Raw genomic sequence first — 17,714 nt, 5'->3', positions numbered from 1 at the left:
AATGTATGCCTTCTGCTTCCAAGTGGCTACTTGATACTAAGACAGAGACTTACTCATCCTCTAATCTAGAAGAGGAGGTCCAGTTTTTTCAGGGTACCAGGCTGAAGATGTTTCCTGTATGTATGCCTCCAGTTTCCATCTGGCTATTTGGTGAAGATCCCAAGACAGAAGTATTCTCATCTCTGCTTCCCACCGGTCTAAAGGAGAAGGTCCAATTTTCTTGTAATGATGGCCTTAAGTTGGATCCAGTGAACGTGTCTTCAGTTTCCAAGGAATCACATTATGTTGTGGTCAAATCGCAAGCTTCCAAGTCCCTGCTTTCAATTAACCAGGTGAAAGAAGTCCTGGACCTTGCATCTTCTGTGTGGGAAGCTAATCGTACTGAACTCAAAGAGACTGAGCATCCTGAGATCTCTAATGTCTCAAATACCTCATTCTACGAGAGGAATGTTATGATGGCTATGACTATGTGTGCTCCTATCCTTCTTCTACAGGTTGTTCTGGCGGGCTTGAAGAGGAGGGGCCGTAAAGGGGGGGGTACTGTAACAACTCTGCTGGCATCACGTCATGGCCTCACATCTCTCACACAATCTTACCCACTGCTCCAGGTCATGATGTGGTTTCTGTTTCTTGCCAGCTCCATGTTCTGTGTCTCTGCTCTGTGCATGCCTCATGGCTATGTGTATAGGGGGCCGGCGCCTGAACTCTCTGGTTCTTATAGGAATCAGGTGCACCTGTCCAATCAGTTCCTGACCAATTACCAAGAGGCCTCCTGTATATAGTGCAGCTCCACCCTGTGCTCTGGGCCTGTGCAATGTGTTTGCTCAGTTAGTGTTTTGCTTCTGAGTTTGCCAGGTCTAGCTCTGTGTTGCTCCCTCTCTGGAGGCTTTTCTCTGTGCATTTGCCTTTATCTTTGTCCGCCCTCCAGGAGGCAGAATATCCTGGTCTCTGTGTCTTTGTCCTTGTGTCTTTGTCCTTGTGTCTTGTTCCATTGCCTTGTCTGTACTTAGTCTTGTCTCGGTCTCCTTGTGTGTGCCTTCCTTCCCTGCTGTGTCTTTCCTTGTGTTCTCGGTCTGCTTGCACTCCGCACTCTTGCGGCTCTGCCTGCTCTGCATCTTGGTGGCTTTGCCGCTGCTCCGCACTTCTGCGGTTCTGCTCCGTTCTACTCTGCTCCGCTCCCGTTGCTGCGGAAACCTCTTTCTGCAGTTCCTCTCTGCAATCCTTGCGGTTCCACTCTGCTTAGCTTCTGCAGTATCTCTTGCTGCAGCTTCTCTCCACATTCTTTGTGGCTCTGCTCAGCTTTTGTCGCTACGCTACCGCTTGCTGCTTTTCCATTCCTATCTGCAGTCTTTCACTCCTCTCCTGTGTGAACAGGTCCCTACCTGTTCCTCCAAACTATATATCCCTACCTGTTCCTTCATCTCACTCACAATTGGACTGCACTCGGGTGTCATCTGAGTGCAGCCTGATTCTAATATCTCATCAGCTAGTCCTGTGTTTCCTGCCGTCCTAGCCAGTCCTGTCTCCTGCCGTCCTAAGTCGGTTCTGTGTCTCCTGCCGTCCTAGCAAGCCCTGTGTTCTCTGCCGTGTCTCTGCCAGCCCTGTGTTCCAAACTACAAATCTGTACCTGCACGTCCAGTGTGAACAGGCCCTTACCTGTTCCTTCATATACCACATCAACCAGTCCTGTGTTCTCTGCCGTGCCTCCCAATCCTGTGTTCCTGCCAGTCCTGCCGTTCCTGCCCTGCCTTCCAGTCCTGTGTTCCTGCTGTCCTAGCCAGTCCTGTTTCCTGCCGTGTCTCTGCCAGCCCTGTGTTCTCTGCCGTGTCTCTGCCAGCCCTGTCTCAGCCGTGCCAGCCTACTCGTCTGTGTTCCAGCCGTGCTCTTCTGCCAGTCCTGCCTAATGCCCGCACCAATCCTGGTGTTCCTGTCTCCCAAGTGGGATCAGCAGCCACAGCCAGACACCACCCTGGAGTAGCACCTGGCAGCTGCCTGCTGCACAAGCCTGTCCTCACCATCAGAGGCTCCAGTGAAAACCCAGGCAGCTGTTATAGTCACGCCCCTTCCAGGGTAGTCTGGTTTGTGGCACAGTGGGGCCACAAAACCCCCGAGCTCACGCCCACCAGTCAGGGCGTGAGCGTAACAGTTTGCACAGGCCATGGCCTCCGCTGTATCCCATGTGCTACCGCTCTCAGAGCATGATGAACTTTCTGTCTACCGGTATGAGCAAGCTGAAGAATTTGTTCCGCCCTGTGTCGTTCCAATTGAGGAGACCTCGGGCCCAATCATAATTTCTAACGCTCTTTACGATCAACTCCGGGCCTATGAGGAAGAGCACAACCCAGCAGACCCACCTAGGTTCTATGGGAATCCTGAGGAATGCCAAAGCTTCCTGGAACAGTGCTTGTGCTACATCCTGCAGAATGCAGCTTGTTTTCCCTCTGACCGGATTAAGGTGGCCTACATCATGTCCTACCTAGCAGGAGATGCTTTATTATGGATTTGTCCCCTCTGGGAAGCAGGGGATCCTATTGTCATGAGTCTTGGGGCCTTCCTGGTGGCCTTCCGTAAAGTCTTTGACAAGCCTCGTCCTGCTGCTCCTGTGAAGTCTTCCCCATGTAGATCCGAGAGGCGCTCCAGACGGGCGAAACCTGTGAAGAAACCTCCACGTCAAGCCATGACCGTCTGTGATCCTCCAGTTCCTCTACCCGTTAAAGCAGCTACTCTAATAGAACCCAAAAAGACTGTCAAGAGTGGACTGGCAAAGCATCAGTCTAAGACCAGTCGTAAGAAGGGCTTACTATGTCGCTGCTGTTGTGAGGAACACCTGGAAGACCTCTGTCCAGGGGATCTAAAGCTCCAAAACCTCGGGCCAGTAGGAGAGACTGCCCTTGGTGAGAATAACTCCCTTCCGCTAAAGTCTGAGTCTGTTCCAGTGCCTTGTGGGAGCTTCGGTCCTGCAGATGTGTTAAAGCTGCTAACCAGACGGAGTCTAAGTGTGATTCCTGTTCCACTGCTCCAGAATCCTGTGAAGGTGTTTGGTGATTGCCGAGTCCTACTTATGAACAGTCCAGTGTTGAAGGGACAACTACAGCTCCAAATCGGAGCATTGTATGCGGAGAGATTTGTTTTCCACTGGTTGACCAGTCCGCCCGTCGGTCGTTCTGAACCGGATACTCTGCTGCCCGTTCCGGTCCAAAGACCCAGCTTGGTTCTGCGTTTGGAACTATCAAGTCTCCAGAAGTTTCTTGTTCCTAAACTGCTAGGTCAATCTACAGTGTTGATATCTTCTCCACCTAATCAGCTGGCTATTGAGTCACAGTGTGCTGACCTCACTGAAGTAAAGGAAACAGTGGCGTCCTCTCCGTACACCTCCAGTGACAATACCAGTGACCAGTTCCCAGGAACATCCCTGTCACTTAAAAAATTTTCCCTGAACTTTGGGAAGAAGATGCTTCCTGTAATGATGCCTTCAGATTCCATGTGGCAGGTGGATGAAGAAGTTGAAGCTGAAGCTCTTGCATCTCTGTTCTTCACCAGTCCGGAGGAAGAGATGGTCCAGTTTTGTCTGAGTAACAAGCTGATGGGGCTTCCTGAATGTATGCCTTCTGCTTCCAAGTGGCTACTTGATACTAAGACAGAGACTTACTCATCCTCTAATCTAGAAGAGGAGGTCCAGTTTTTTCAGGGTACCAGGCTGAAGATGTTTCCTGTATGTATGCCTCCAGTTTCCATCTGGCTATTTGGTGAAGATCCCAAGACAGAAGTATTCTCATCTCTGCTTCCCACCGGTCTAAAGGAGAAGGTCCAATTTTCTTGTAATGATGGCCTTAAGTTGGATCCAGTGAACGTGTCTTCAGTTTCCAAGGAATCACATTATGTTGTGGTCAAATCGCAAGCTTCCAAGTCCCTGCTTTCAATTAACCAGGTGAAAGAAGTCCTGGACCTTGCATCTTCTGTGTGGGAAGCTAATCGTACTGAACTCAAAGAGACTGAGCATCCTGAGATCTCTAATGTCTCAAATACCTCATTCTACGAGAGGAATGTTATGATGGCTATGACTATGTGTGCTCCTATCCTTCTTCTACAGGTTGTTCTGGCGGGCTTGAAGAGGAGGGGCCGTAAAGGGGGGGGTACTGTAACAACTCTGCTGGCATCACGTCATGGCCTCACATCTCTCACACAATCTTACCCACTGCTCCAGGTCATGATGTGGTTTCTGTTTCTTGCCAGCTCCATGTTCTGTGTCTCTGCTCTGTGCATGCCTCATGGCTATGTGTATAGGGGGCCGGCGCCTGAACTCTCTGGTTCTTATAGGAATCAGGTGCACCTGTCCAATCAGTTCCTGACCAATTACCAAGAGGCCTCCTGTATATAGTGCAGCTCCACCCTGTGCTCTGGGCCTGTGCAATGTGTTTGCTCAGTTAGTGTTTTGCTTCTGAGTTTGCCAGGTCTAGCTCTGTGTTGCTCCCTCTCTGGAGGCTTTTCTCTGTGCATTTGCCTTTATCTTTGTCCGCCCTCCAGGAGGCAGAATATCCTGGTCTCTGTGTCTTTGTCCTTGTGTCTTTGTCCTTGTGTCTTGTTCCATTGCCTTGTCTGTACTTAGTCTTGTCTCGGTCTCCTTGTGTGTGCCTTCCTTCCCTGCTGTGTCTTTCCTTGTGTTCTCAGTCTGCTTACACTCCGCACTCTTGCGGCTCTGCCTGCTCTGCATCTTGGTGGCTTTGCCGCTGCTCCGCACTTCTGCGGTTCTGCTCCGTTCTACTCTGCTCCGCTCCCGTTGCTGCGGAAACCTCTTTCTGCAGTTCCTCTCTGCAATCCTTGCGGTTCCACTCTGCTTAGCTTCTGCAGTATCTCTTGCTGCAGCTTCTCTCCACATTCTTTGTGGCTCTGCTCAGCTTTTGTCGCTACGCTACCGCTTGCTGCTTTTCCATTCCTATCTGCAGTCTTTCACTCCTCTCCTGTGTGAACAGGTCCCTACCTGTTCCTCCAAACTATATATCCCTACCTGTTCCTTCATCTCACTCACAATTGGACTGCACTCGGGTGTCATCTGAGTGCAGCCTGATTCTAATATCTCATCAGCTAGTCCTGTGTTTCCTGCCGTCCTAGCCAGTCCTGTCTCCTGCCGTCCTAAGTCGGTTCTGTGTCTCCTGCCGTCCTAGCAAGCCCTGTGTTCTCTGCCGTGTCTCTGCCAGCCCTGTGTTCCAAACTACAAATCTGTACCTGCACGTCCAGTGTGAACAGGCCCTTACCTGTTCCTTCATATACCACATCAACCAGTCCTGTGTTCTCTGCCGTGCCTCCCAATCCTGTGTTCCTGCCAGTCCTGCCGTTCCTGCCCTGCCTTCCAGTCCTGTGTTCCTGCTGTCCTAGCCAGTCCTGTTTCCTGCCGTGTCTCTGCCAGCCCTGTGTTCTCTGCCGTGTCTCTGCCAGCCCTGTCTCAGCCGTGCCAGCCTACTCGTCTGTGTTCCAGCCGTGCTCTTCTGCCAGTCCTGCCTAATGCCCGCACCAATCCTGGTGTTCCTGTCTCCCAAGTGGGATCAGCAGCCACAGCCAGACACCACCCTGGAGTAGCACCTGGCAGCTGCCTGCTGCACAAGCCTGTCCTCACCATCAGAGGCTCCAGTGAAAACCCAGGCAGCTGTTATAGTCACGCCCCTTCCAGGGAAGTCTCGTTTGTGGCACAGTGGGGCCACAAAACCCCGGAGCTCACGCCCACCAGTCAGGGCGTGAGCGTAACAACCGTGATCTTATTCAAGAGGCGATAATCTATACAGGGTCTCAAGGAACCATCTTTTTTAGCAACAAAAAAGAACCCCGCTCCCAAGGGTGAAGAAGATGGTCGAATATGCCCTTTCTCCAAAGACTCCTTAATATAGCTCCGCATGGTGGTATATTCAGGCACAGACAGGTTGAAAAGTCGACCCTTAGGAAACTTACAGCCTGGAATCAAGTCAATAGCACAATCACAGTCCCTGTGCGGTGGAATGAAACTGGACTTGGGCTCATCGAATACATCCTGAAAATCAGACAAAAACTCTGGAATTTCAGAAGAGGAAGAAGAAGAGATTGACATCAAAGGAACATCATTATGAACCCCCTGACAACCCCAACTAGTTACAGACATGGACTTCCAATCCAACACAGGATTATGTACCTGTAACCACGGAAAACCCAGCAAGATAGCATCATGCAATTTATGCAACACCAGAAATCGACAATCTTCCTGATGGGCTGGCATCATGCGCATGGTCTCCTGTGTCCAAAACTGGGGCTTATTTTTAGCCAAGGGTGTAGCATCAATGCCCCTTAAAGGAATAAGGTTCTGCAAAGGCTGCAAGGGAAAACCACAACGCTTGGCAAACTCAAAGTCCATTAAATTCAAGGCGGCGCCTGAATCCACAAACGCCATGACAGAAAATGATGATAATGAGCAGATCAAGGACACAGATAACAAAAATTTAGGTTGTTCAGTACTGATGGTAATTGAACTGGCGATCCTCTTTGTCCGCTTAGGGCAGACAGAAATGACATGAGAAGCGTCGCCACAATAATAACACAACCTATTTTGACGTCTGAAACCTTGTCGTTCCGTTCTAGACAGAATGCTATCACACTGCATTGGCTCAGGAATTTGCTCTGAGGATAACGCCACAGCGTGCACAGTTCTGCGCTCCCGCAAGCGCCAGTCAATCTGAATGGCCAGAGACGTAGAATCACTCAGACCGGAAGGCGTGGGAAACCCCACCATAACATCTTTAACGGATTCAGAAAGCCCCCTTCTGAAAATTGCCGCCAAAGCATCATTATTCCGTTTAGTCAACACAGACCATTTTCTGAATTTTCTGACAATACAATTCTGCCGCCTCTTGACCCTGAGACAGGGCCAACAAGGTCTTCTCAGCTTGATCCACAGAATTAGGTTCATCATATAATAATCCCAAAGCCTGAAAAAAGGAGTCAATATTAAGCAAAGCCGGATTCCCAGATTCCAGGGAAAACGCCCAATCCTGCGGGTCGCCACGCAGCAGGGAGATTACGATTTTTACCCGCTGAATGGAATCACCAGAGGATAGAGGTCTCAGAGCAAAAAACAGTTTACAGTTGTTTTTAAAACTCAAAAATTTGGACCTGTCACCAGAAAACAAATCAGGAGTAGGAATCTTCGGTTCTAAAGCAGGAGTCTGAACAATATAATCATAAATACCCTGCACCCTAGCAGCAAGCTGGTCTACACGAGAAGCTAATTCCTGAACATTCATGCTTGCACCAGGCTCCTCAGCCACCCAGATATTAAGAGGGAAGAGAACACAAAACAGACTGGAGAAAAAAAATGGCTCAAGACCTTTCTTCCCTTCTTCTGAGATGCATTTAACTCATTGTTGGCCAGTTGTACTGTTATGATCCGGTGACCTTGGAGCAGCATGAGAACTTTCACTGGAGAAGGTGGTCACTATACTGACCGCAATCCTGAACCTAACACCGCAACTAGAAGTAGCTGTGGAGTGTACCTAACAATCCTAGACACCTCGTCACAGCCAGAGGACTAAATACCCCTAAAGATGGAAATAGGAATACTATCTTGCCTCGGAGCAGATCCCCAAAGGATAGACAGCCCCCCACAAATATTGGCGGTGAGTCGGAGAGGAAAAAACATACACAGGCAGAAAAACAGGATTTAGCACAGGAGGCCACTCCAGCTAAATAGGACAGGATAGGACAGAGTTCTGTGCGGTCAGTATTAAAACCCTTCAAAAATATCCACAGCAGAATATACAAAAACTTCCTACATCTAACTAAAGATGTAGGAGCGTATATCTGCAACTCCAGCGAATCCTACAATCAGAGCAGGAATACAAACAAAAACAGGCACACAGCAGTGTGCCACAGACACAAAAAACCAAACACTTATCTTTGCTGAATTTGGCAGCTAGCAGGAGAAGCCAAAAAGTGATCCAACACTTAACAAGGAACATTGACAACTGGCAAGGGCTAATGAATCCTGCACACTTAAATATCCCAGTCAGAACAGCAATTAGCAGATACACCTGGCCAGGACTGTGACTCAGAGACAACTGCATTCCCACCTACAACCACTGGAGGGAACCCAAGAGCAGAATTCACAACAGAATGCAGACTTAGATGGAATGGTCTGCGGGCATCATGTTGTGTTTGCAGAGCCCCTAATGTACCTAAACAATAAAAAAAACCATGAGTGACCATGTATTGGAAACTAGACCCCCCAAGGAACTTGTTTAGATGTGTTGTGAGAAAATTGAACCCCCCCAAGTATTTCACTACAGTTTATAACGCAGAACCATGAAAATAAAACATTTCTTCCCCCAAAAATGTCGCGTTTGGAAAGCCCTTTATGTGCCTAAACAGTGGAAACCCCCAATTCTAACTCCAACCCTAACCCCAACACACCCCTAACCCTAATCCCAACCCTAACCTCACCCCTAACCCGAACACGCCCCTAACCCTAATTCCAACCCTAACCACACCCCTAGCCCCAACATTTTTGGAAGGCAGAATGAACAAAAACCAGCAATTCATGAATTTCTTTTGGGATAGCAGTAGAATTGATAAAGTATTAGAGTGAATCATATTTATAATTATGTGTATACCTATACCTATACTTATAATGTTATGTTTGTTCGTAACAATGTAAAACCATGTATTTAAAAGCTAATTTTGGATAGAATAGAAGTACTAAATTGCTCTTTTATATATATATATATATATATATACTAGCTATTGAACCCGTTCTACGCCCGGGTGGCGAGCATTTATATTGGTATATGGTCTCCATCCTGGTATGCGCTGCTCCATCCTGCGTCCCTATCCTGTCATGTGCTGCTCCATCCTGCGTCCCCATCCTGTCATGTGCTGCTCCCATCCTGCGCCCCCGTTCTGTCATGTGCTGCTCCCATCCTGCGCCTCCATTCTGTCATTTGCTGCTCCCATCCTGTCATGTGCTGCTCCCATCCTGCACCCCCATTCTGTCATGTGCTGCTCCCATCCTGCGCCCCCGTTCTGTCATGTGCTGCTCCCATCCTGCGCCCCCATTCTGTCATGTGCTGCTCCCATCCTGCGCCTCCATTCTGTCATTTGCTGCTCCCATCCTGTCATGTGCTGCTCCCATCCTGCACCCCCGTTCTGTCATGTGCTGCTCCAATCCTGCGCCCCCATTCTGTCATGTGCTGCTCCCATCCTGCGCCCCCGTTCTGTCATGTGCTGCTCCCATCCTGCGCCCCTGTTCTGTCATGTGCTGCTCCCATCCTGCGCCCCCGTTCTGTCATGTGCTGCTCCCATCCTGTGCCTCCATTCTGTCATTTGCTGCTCCCATCCTGTCATGTGCTGCTCCCATCCCGCGCCCCCGTTCTGTCATGTGCTGCTCCCATCCTGCGCCCTCGTTCTGTCATATGCTGCTCCCATCCTGCGCCCCCGTTCTGTCATGTGTTGCTCCCATCCTGCGCCCCCGTTCTGTCATGTGCTGCTCCCATCCTGGGCCCCTGTTCTGTCATTTGCTGCTCCCATCCTGTCATGTGCTGCTCCCATCCTGCGCCCCCGTTCTGTCATGTGCTGCTGCCATCCTGCACCCCTGTTCTGTCATTTGCTGCTCCCATCCTGCGCCCCCGTTCTGTCATGTGCTGCTCCCATCCTGCGGCACCGTTCTTTAATTTGCTGCTCCCATCCATATGCCCCATACGCTGCTCCATAAGATGCTCCATAGTATATGCCCCGTATCAGGTGGCGTAAGTAACAAATAGCTGTGGCATGAAGTGCCACGGCCTCATGCCACAGCAATTTGTTACTTGCGCCACCTGATTCCTTTCCGCCGCCATTTTCTTGGTCCTCCTGCTGGCGGAGTCAGCGCCTGCGCAGTCCGCGCTTTCCGGCGCCATTTTCTTGAAGACACACCTGCAGTGTGTCTTCAAGAAAATGGCGCCGGCAGTGTGTCTTCAAGAAAATGGCGCCGGAAAGCGCGGACTGCGCAGGCGCTGATTCCGGCAGCAGGACCAAGAAAATGGTGGCAGAAAGGAATCAGGTGGCGTAAATAACAAATTGCTGTGGCATGAAGTGCCACAGCTTCATGCCACAGCAATTTGTTACTTACGCCATTCCTTTCCGCCCATTTTCTTCGTCCTCCTGCTGCTGGAATCGGCACCTGCGCAGTCCGCGCTTTCCGGCGCCATTTTCTTGAAGACACACCTGCCGTGGAGCCGGAGTGTGTCTTCAAGAAAATGGCGCCGGAAAGCGCGGATTGCGCAGGCGCCGATTCCGGCAGCAGGAATCGGCGCCTGCGCAGTCCGCGCTTTCCGGCGCCATTTTCTTGAAGACACACCTGCAGTGGAGCCGCAGTGTGTCTTCAAGAAAATGGCGCCGGAAAGCGCGGACTGCGCAGGCGCCAATTCCTGCTGCCGGAATCGGCGCCTGCGCAGTCCGCGCTTTCCGGCGCCATTTTCTTGAAGACACACCTGCAGTGGAGCCGGAGTGTCTTCAAGAAAATGGCGCCGGAAAGCGCGGACTGCACAGGCGCCGATTTAGGCAGCAGGAATCGGCGCCTGCGCAGTCCGCGCTTTCCGGCGCCATTTTCTTGAAGACACACTCCGGCTCCTCTGCCTGTGACTGGTAAGTCAGAGGGCGGCGCCGGCGCGCATTAAGCGCGTCATCGCGCCCTCTGAACTGTCACAGCAGAGGAGCCAGGAGACAGAGCCGCACGCAGCGCTGGAACGGGGAAAGGTGAATATACTTACCCTCCTGGCGGTCCCTGACTCTCCGGTGGAGATCGCGGTATGCGTTCAGTGCTTACGCATACCGCGATCTCCTGGGAGCGTCACTCTGTGGGGGCCAGACTGCGCCGGCGCTTGCGCCTGCGCAGTCTATAAAGGCTTCGGACAGAGTGACGCTCCCAGCGTTATATTATAGATAAGAAAAATGAGTCTCTTTAGAGGCTACCATGTAGTTATTCGTCAGGAAAGGAGAACCTGATCCCCGGTCCCACCCTCATAAATAAGAAAACTTGGAGGTTGTAACATCACTTTATAGTGCTTATTGTATGTCTGTTCTTTTTGTTTTTGTTTTTTTTTTTGTTTTTTTTGCTACCTGATGAAGGCTGCACTGTAAGGCTGTGTGTTCACACGTTGATGATTTTTTGCCTTTTTTAGTGTTTTTTCGCGATAAAAACGCTATAAAACCGCAAAAAACAGCATACAATAAGCATCCCATCATTTAGAATGAATTCCGCATGTTTTGTGCACATGATGCATTTTTTTCCGCGAAAGAAACGCATCGTGGTAAAAAAAACGCAGCATGTTCATTAATTTTGCTTTTTTTTGTGGATTTCCCACTATAAAATGCATTGGGAAATCTCCGGAATAAAACGCATCAAAAACGCAGAAAAACGCGCAAAAAATGCATGCAGATTTCTTGCAGATTTCTTGCAGAAAATTTCAGGTTTTTCTCAGGAATTTTCTGCAAGAAATCCTGAACGTGTGCACATAGACTAATAATAGCAGCCGAAACGGGTTGTACTGTATTTTAAAAATATTTTACAAATATATTTTATCTTTTTATTTTGAGAAAATAAATGAATTTTTATTAGCATTTTTCACTGGAAGTGGATGCATTCGAAAAATCCGTAGATGCTTAGTGCCACATTTGCTTGGAGTTTATTTTCCCTTTGATTCCGTGTTTAGTAAAATTGATAAAGCAGTTTTATTATTCGGGTCAGTACGATTACAGCAATGCCTCATCTGTATAATTTTTTTATGTTTTGGCGCTTTTATACAATAAAAACTATTTTATATTAAAAAAATAATTATTTAATTATTTTTGCATCGCTTTATTCTGAGGGCTATAACTTTAAATTTTTTTTGCTGATGATGCTGTATAGCAGCTCGTTTTTTTGCGCGACAAGATGATGTTTTCAGCAGTACCGTGTTTATTTATATCCGTCTTTTTGATCGTGTGTTATTCCACTTTTTGTTCGGGGGTATGATGATAAAACGTTGTTTGTTGCCTCTTTTTTTATGGTGTTCACTGAATGGGTTAACTAGTGGGACAGTTTTATAGGTCTGGTCGTTATGGATGCGGTGATACTAAATATGTGTACTTTTATATATTTTTTTTTTTTTACACAAAGAAATGTATTTATTGGAACAATAATTTTTTCTTTATTTAGGAATTTAAAAAAAATATTTTTACACATGTTAACTGTATTTTTTTTTTATTTACATTGTCCCAGGGTGGGACATCCCTATGTAGTGTCAGATTGCTGATCTGACACTTTGCACAGCACTGTCTCAGATCAGCGATCTGACAGGCAGTCCAGGAGGCATGCTGGCGCCTGCGCTGACAAGCCACCTCCCTGCAGAACCCGGAAGGTCCCCGTGGCCATCTTGGATCCAGGGCCTGCAGGGAGGAGGACGGAGGAGACCAGCGGAACAACGCAATCACATCGCCCCCTCCCTACGCGATGCTTCCCTATGCCGCTGGAACACTGCGATCTTGTTTGATGGTGCTTTAATCTATAGAAATTTCTCAGGTGGTGCTGTCATGGGAGAAAGGAAAAAAAATCTTAGTTATGTAAGGCGGCCAGGGTGGTAGTAGTGGAAACTGGCTGTATGGCTCCCACACCCTGGCACCCCACAGATTAAATGTAATGTCTCTCTTGCTGTGTGTGCAGTGTGCGAAGCAGAACACTTACGGTCACTACCAGGTTCTTCTCAGGTGCTGTCACTCCAGCTTCACAAAATGGCTCAGAGTCACAAGTCTTTTCAAACAACATAACTTTATTGGACGGCAGTATTCTCATCACATTGGCAGCACAAAGCAAACACAAAGTCATCTTCATATCTTTCCTTGCCATCCTGACAGGCCCTATTCTCTCTTTCTGCTTCCTTTTCCCGGCAAGCCCGTCGTGTCCTTGGACAGTTCTTGTCCCATCTGTGACTCTTTTTTTTTTTACACCAGCTCCTTATCAGTCCCCTGTCCGGTGGGAAGAGGTGCCGGGAGTACTATGTCAGCTGCTCCCGCCCCGGTCATAGACCTCGGATCCTGCTTGGGGATGGTCCTGTCGAGCTGGTGCCCAATGGCACTATTCTCCACCTGGGGCTCCTTACTGCATCAACAGTATTAAAGAACTAAAATAAATTATCTTGTTGATGATATTCTAATTTGGTGAGAAGCACCTGTATATAAAGTGGGGGAAATAAGTCTATAATTTTAAGGGTAGGTTAATTTTAACATTGAGAAATAGAATATCAAAAATAAAATCAAGAAAATCACATTCTGTAAATTATATAAATGTATTTGCATTTGGCAGTGAGAAATAAATACTTCATCCTCTACCAGCCAAGAGTTCTGGCTCCTACAGACCAGTTAGACGCTTCTAATCAACTCGCTACCTGCATTATAGACAGCTGTCTTACATAGTCACCTTTATAAAAGACTCCTGTCCACAGACTCAATTAATCAGTCAGATTCTAACCTCTACAACATGGGAAAGACGAAAGAGCTTTATAAGGATTTCAGGGACAAGATCATAGACATGCAAAAAGCTGGATTGGGCTACAAAACTATAAGTAAGACGCTGGGTGAGAAGGTGACAACTGTTGGTGCAATAGTAAGAAAATGGAACAAATACAAAATGACTGTCAATCAATATCGATCTGGGGCACTATGCAAAATCTCACCTCGTGGGATATCCTTGATCATGAGGATGGTGAAAGATCAGCTTAAAACTACACAGAGGAAACGTATTAATGATCTCAAGGCAGCTGGGACCACAGTCACCAAGAAAACCACTGGTAACAAATTACGCCATAAAAGTTTAAAATCCTGCAGCAACCTCAAGGTCCCCCTACTCAAGAAGGCACATATGCAGGCCCATCTGAAGTTTGCCATTGAACACCTGGATGATTCTGTGAGTGATTGGGAGAAGGTGCTGTGGTCAGATGAGTAAAAAATTGAAGTCTTTGGTATTAACTCGCCATGTTTGGAGGAAGAGAAATGCTGCCTATAACTGAAAGAACACCGTCCCCACTGTCAAGCATGGAGGTGGAAACATTATGTTTTGGGGGTGTTTCTCTACTAAGGAGACAGGACTACTTCACCGAATCAATGGGAGAATGAATGGAGCCATGTACCGTAAAATCCTGAGTGACAAGCTTCTTCCCTCCGCCAGCACATTACAAATAGGCCATGGCTGGGTCTTCCAGCAAGACAATGACCCAAACATTCAGCTAAGGCTCAAAAAGAAGCACATTAAGGTCATGGAGTGGCCTAGCCAATCTCCAGACCTTAGTCCCATAGATAACTTATGAAGGGAGTTGAAGCTCTGAGTTGCAAAGCGACAGCCTCAAAATCTTAATGATTTAGAGATGATCTGCAAAGTGGAGTGGACCAAAATTCCTCCTGACACATTTGCAAACCTCATCATCAACTACAAAAAAGTCTATCTTCTGTGCTTGCAACAAGGGTTTTGCCACCAAGTATTAAGTCATGTTTGCCAGAGGGATCAGATACTTATTTCTCACTGCAAAATGTAAATAAATTTATATAATTTATACAATGTGATTTTCTGGATTTTATTTTTGAAATTCTATCTCTTAATGTTAAAATTAACCTACCCTTAAAATTATAGACTTCATGTCTTTGTCACTGGGCAAACTTACAAAATCAGCAAAGGATCAAGTACTTTTTTCCCCCACTGTATGGGGCCTATTCTGTATGGAGCAATATATGGGGTCCATTCTGTATGGATCATTATAACTATACTGTCCGGTCTAAAATGAAAACGTTTGAATTACCCCTGGACACGCAATGTAGACTGCGATGATTTGCCAGTTTCTGAGCTATTGCAAAATTTACAATAAATATCACTCATGTAATGTAAGAAGTAAGTGACATTTTGGCATTGTACTATTCCTTTATTTCTCTGTTGTATCTGTGCTTCATGACTCATGGTAGGTGTTAAAGGAGCCTACTGACACTCTTCGCCTACAGCCCACGAAAACCTTGAGCCAGCCCAGGGGGTTACACTGAGCAAGTTCTACTTAAGGGGAGAGATTCACACCAAATCTCCAATAGACTAGAAAGTGGAAAACGTTCGGCTTTTGTCCACACATTTCAACCATTCTCAAACAAGATTTAAGGTTTGATTCGCAGACACTGGCTTATTTTAGCTCAGGGTTATCCTAAGGTTAAGGAATTTGAAAATGCATTTTTACCCTGTTTTAGGATACCTAAAAATCTGAAAGACAAATTAGTGAGGGCCGACATGGGTTTTGCCAGGAAATTACCAACTCAACAATTTTTAGTATTTTGCAGGGATGGGACTTTTCCGTGTTTGTAATGTTTACAATGCAACCATATACTGAATGGCAACAAAGTTTATCATCCACATATAGGTAAGGGCATCCCCATAAAAAAATTTTTCCTGTGAATCATGATATGTGATATACGGGATAAAGTGCCCATGTGGCCTAATGTATATTAACAAGACAACATAGTATGTATGGAGCGCCCGCTAGGACCGTGGGATACTCAGTACCGGGCCAGACACACTTCTTAAAGGGGAAAGTCAAGGCAACAGTGACCCGGTCCATGGCCCTGGGTGCCCAATTTAAAGTCGAAGTCTTTAAAGGGGAAGTTTTGTAGAAAAATGGAAAATGTTCGTGACACCACCTGTGGTACTCGGCAATAAAGGTGTTGGCCAACGCTGCTGTACAGTCCTCTGGGGCAAATGATAAGGCAGCTAAGTTGTTATAGCTCTCGACAGGTAGAGTTTGGTCCCCAGGGCAGTTAGTGATGTGGGTGGCAATGTTACTAGCGACAGGTGGAGATGCAGAGTGGATGATGCCAGAAAGAAATAGAAGGACACAGTTTGTTGCAGTTCTCACGGTTTTACTCACAGTTCAGATTCCCCAGCCGAAATGCTGTGTCCTCCAGGTATGAAGTCCAGGAATCTCTCTGGCAAGTCAGGCAGCTGTCCAGAACTCCTCTTATATATGTGCCTCTCCTGGCCGTCTTTCTGCGCTGGCTACTGCCTCTCCTGCCCTGCGCTTGCCACCCAGTGTCCCAAGCCAGTGAATGTGGGATATTTACTGTCCCCTGGACCCTATGCGTTCACCTTTTTGGCGAGTAGGTGCAAGTGTGGCTGCTGCACGTGCAATCAAAAGTCTTCAAATTCTTAGCTGGAGCCTGAAGTTTTCCCACTAATTCAGGGGCCGGAACCCCTACTGCGGCCTGGTCCCTCCACTTCTAGATACGGGCCCCACGGGTGGCCTCTGTACTTCCCATGTCCTTGGAACCCCTTCTTCCTGGGAGCTTCTTCTCCTCCCTTTCAAATCTCTTGCTCTTTCTCTGTCTGCCATGAGCTGCAGACCCCCACGTGTGCTCACCTCCCCTTCCTTTCTCAGTCTCTACTCACATACTTCTTCTCACCTGATTAGCTCCTCCCCTTTTCCCTACCTTCTCCACCTACTCCCCAACACCCTTTCCTATCTAGACTGGAATGAGGCCATCCTCCCTATGGGTTCAAGCAGATGCCCTGTCTAAACTGATGTCTGTTGGGTGCGAGATGCAGTACCTCTGTAGCATCTGGACTGTTGTGAATTCTGCTTTTGGGTTCCCTCCAGTGGTTGTAGGTGGTAATGCAGTTGTCCCTGAGTTGCAGTCCTGGCCAGGTGTATCTGCTGATTGCAGTTCTGACTGGGGTATTTAGGTGTGCAGGATTCATTAGTCCTTGCCAGTTGTCCATGGTTCTGGGAGGTTTTGGATCTTTGTCTGGTTCCTCCTGCCTTGCTGCCAATTCAGCAAAGATAAGTGTCTGATTTTTGTTTCTGCGGCACACATGCTGTGTGCTTAATAATTCTGTGCTATTCATTTGTTTTCACTTGTCCAGCTTAGATTGTGTCAGTGTTTTCTCTGTCTTGTTGGATTCTCTGGAGTTGCAGATATACGCTCCACATCTTTAGTTAGATGGTGGAATTTTTGTATTTTCTGCTGTGGATATTTTTGGAAGGGTTTTAATACTGACCGCTTAGTATTCTGTCCTATCCTTTCCTATTTTAGCTAGAGTGGTCACTTTTGCTAAATCCTGTTTCCTGCCTGTGTGTGTCTTTTCCTCTACTACTCACAGTCAATATTTGTGGGGGGCTGCCTATCCTTTGGGGTTCTGCTCTGAGGCAAGGTAGAATTCCTATTGCCATCTATAGGGGTATTTAGTCCTCCGGCTGTGTCGAGGTGTCTAGGATTTGTTAGGCACACCCCACGGCTACTTCTAGTTCCGGTGTTAAGTTCAGGATTTGCGGTCAGTACAGTTTCCACCAACTCAGAGAAAGTTCCATGCGGCTCCAAGGTCACCGGATCATAACAGTACAACTGGCCAATAATGAGTTAAATGCATCTCAGAAGAAGGAAAGAAAGGTGTTGAGCCATTTTTTTCTGCACTCTGCTTTCTCTTCTCCTCCCTCTTTTTCTCTGGGTGGCTGAGGAGTCTTGTGCTAGCATGGATATTCAGGAATTAGCTTCTCGTGTGGACCAGCTTGCTGCTAGGGTACAGGGTATTTCTGATTATATTGTTCAGACTCCTGTTTTAGAGCCGAAGATTCCAACTCCTGATTTGTTTTTTGGTGACAGGTCCAAATTTTTGAATTTTAAAAACAACTGTAAACTGTTTTTTGCTCTGAGACCTCGATCCTCTG

The sequence above is a fragment of the Ranitomeya imitator genome, chromosome 5 (assembly GCF_032444005.1).
Source record: "Ranitomeya imitator isolate aRanImi1 chromosome 5, aRanImi1.pri, whole genome shotgun sequence".
Classification (NCBI taxonomy): Eukaryota; Metazoa; Chordata; class Amphibia; order Anura; family Dendrobatidae; genus Ranitomeya; species Ranitomeya imitator.
This window is presented reverse-complemented; position numbering follows the sequence as displayed.